Source organism: Arachis hypogaea, chromosome 6 (assembly GCF_003086295.3).
Source record: "Arachis hypogaea cultivar Tifrunner chromosome 6, arahy.Tifrunner.gnm2.J5K5, whole genome shotgun sequence".
NCBI classification, from domain to species: Eukaryota; Viridiplantae; Streptophyta; class Magnoliopsida; order Fabales; family Fabaceae; genus Arachis; species Arachis hypogaea.
In genome coordinates, this window is record NC_092041.1 from 48,344,828 (window position 1) to 48,347,958 (window position 3,131).

Consider the following 3,131-nt stretch of genomic DNA (forward strand, 5'->3'; position numbering starts at 1 on the left):
ACTCCAAATCACTTACTTAAGATGCAAGAAAGTGCATAAATGCTAACAAAACAAGTGAAATTAGCTTGAAAAATGGGTATATGATGACTTGTCATCAACAATAGCTTATAGATGTTAGCATAGACTCCATTGGTTTTAATAGTGTCACAAATTCTTAAGAACACAGAGAGATGTTAGTTTGGGTCCTCAGCAGCACTTCCTCCATATTGACAATTATTTTGAACTAGAGTGATAAGTTGGGGTTTGAGTTCAAAATTATTGGCATGGACATTGGGAGTTAGGATGTTACTGCCACAGTTTCTTGGGTTAGGGATAGTGTAGGAGGCTAGAATTCTTCTATGAGGTTGGCCATTGTTGTTAGCCACATTCTCAGGTGGGTTAGGGATGTTACCCTCCATCTCTTGATCTTCTTCTTCTGATTCTTCTCCAATAACCCCCTTCCCTCTTGCTTCTCTTCTCAGTCTCAAGAATGTCCTCTTTGGTTCAGAATCAAAAGAGGTAGAATCACCTCTTCTTCCTCTTGGCATGTAACCAAAACAACACAAAATACAAACAGAGCACTCTGTTGCTTGAGTGCAGTTAAGATTAGTAGAAACAAAATCTCAAATAGTTAGTGTGCTTAACAAAAATAAAAGAAAAATGCTTAATCTAGATTATCACCTTACGTAATCATTGTCAATCTAAATAAATCCCTAGCAACTGTGCCAAAATCTTGATGGCATGAAAATAGATTTCTGCACAATCTAACCGGCAAGTGTACTAGATTGCATCAAGTAATAATAACTCACAAGAGTGAGGTCGATCCCATAGGGATTGATGGATTAAGCAACATTAGTTAGGTGATGAATTTAGTTATGCTAATATTGATGAATTAGAATGACAGAAAGGAAATAACAGGAATTCTAAAAGGCAGAATGTAAATTGACAAGAAAGTAAATGGTAGAAAGATAAATTGACTGTGACTAAAAGTGCAAGAAATTAAAAAGAACTGAATCTTAAGTTGCAAGAAAATTAAATGACTGAATCTTAAAGTGCAGGAATTAAAAGTATAGAAATATTAAACGGCAAGAAAACTTAAATTGCATGAATAACAAAGGGATTTAGGTTTTGGGAATCAAGACAGAACTAAACAATATAAATTGTAGCAAGTGTAGAGAAATCACAGTGGAAGAAATTCAAAGAATAAGTGCTTCATCAGGGATTGGAGGTACTGTAATCCTCCCTGAATCAAATTAATTTCAACTCCTTTCTCAATCATTTGGTAGATCTATGGTGGATTGAAATTGAATGGATCCCAATTCCTTGGCAATCCAATATCTCAAATCACAATCAATCTTGCCAATTCCTTGATCTAATTGTCATGAGAAATGGTTAAGTGCAAATCTCTCATCCATAAGCCACACTAACTCTCAAGATCTCAATTCTTCCCGAATGGTGTTGATCAAGAGAGTAGTGAAGGATAGAGCTCCAATTATAATGCCAGTGATTCCCCTTCCGAGGCTCACACAAGCATTCAATTGAATTCAACCTCCTTCCGGAGTGAGGAATTATAAATCAACACAGAAGATATCCAATAGCTACAAGAATGAATTAAGAAGAAGAAGAATTTCATTGATTCATTGGAATTACAATAGAGCTCCTCCTTCTAATGAAATTGGGGTCTAGTTCATCATTGCTCTATTACCAAAACAGAAAAGAAAAATTGCAAAAGATGAAGAAGAACAAAAAGGAAAGTAAACTCAGATCTATAACTCTAAAAATAAATTCTCAAAGAAAAGAACTAAAAGAAAGCTCAAAAGAAAAAATGAAAAGAAGATCCAAAAAAATATCTTTCTGAAATCAAATTTTTTTCTATTTATACACTTTCAAATTTCCTCATTCAGTGCTTGGAGTGGGGTTTTTGGCCTCTGATGAAGTGGGATAGGATTGGTACTTGGTTGCAGCAACAGGGGAACACAGCATTCTAAATTTGAACGCAGCGTTCATTCACCGACGGCAAAGCGTCCTTCGTGCGTGTGCGACCCTGGCATTCTTCATCATCGACGCATGCGCGTACTACATGCGTGTGCATCCCTTGGCAGCGTTTCTTGACTAAGCGCTCCGTTCGCACCATGAACGCTCTTCACGCGTGCGTGCCTTGTGTACGTGCGCGTGGATGGAAAAATATCGCTTCTGCGCTCCAGCGTCTTGTACATGTGTATGCCATATCCACCACTACCGTCACATCGACGCGTGCGTGTCGTGCACGCGTGCACGTCGATGCCTATCTTCAATTTAAAATTCTGAAAGTATCGCAGGCGTTCACTCAAAATGAACGTAGCATTCGTTGTTGGTGAACGCTGATCCTCAATCCACGCGTGCACACCATGCGCGCCTATGCGTGGATTTCCAAAATTGCTTTTCCACGCGGAGGTGTCTTGTACGCGTGCACGTCGCATGTGAACGTAGCGTTCATGAAATGAACGCAGCGTTCGACTTCACCTTGCTTCTTTGCTTTTTCTTTTCATCAATTTTTCACCTACCATTAATTAAACAAGAAATCAAAGTCTCACCAAAATCATAAGGTTCATAATAATCAACTAGATTGTGCATATCTCATGATTTTGCATAAAATTAACAATGTTTGACTGAGTCAAGATCAACATGAAATTCTACTCCAATCACTTACTTATTGTGCAAGAAAGTGTAATAAACCTAATAAAAGCAATGAAAAATGCTAGTAAAACTAGCATAAGATGACTTGTCATCAGGATAAAGCATCAAAGTGGTTAGAATCCTTCCCTAAGGAGAGCTTGACAACTTGGGAAGATATGGTAAATAAATTCTTGGCAAGGTTCTACCCTCCACAAAGAGTCAATAAGATGAGAGCAGAGATTCAAACATTCAGACCGCTGGATGGTGAAACAGTTTATGAAGCCTGGGAAAGGTATAAAGACTTGACAAGGAGGTGTTCCCTAGAAATGTTCAATGAGTGGGTGCAACTGCATATCTTCTATGGGGGGCTACCATATGAGTCGAAAAAGGCTCTGGACCATTCTTCTGGAGGCTCTCTCAACAAGAAGAAGACCATAGAGGAAGCCATTGATGTCATTAAAATAGTTGCCATTAATGAATATTTCTATGCCTCTGAG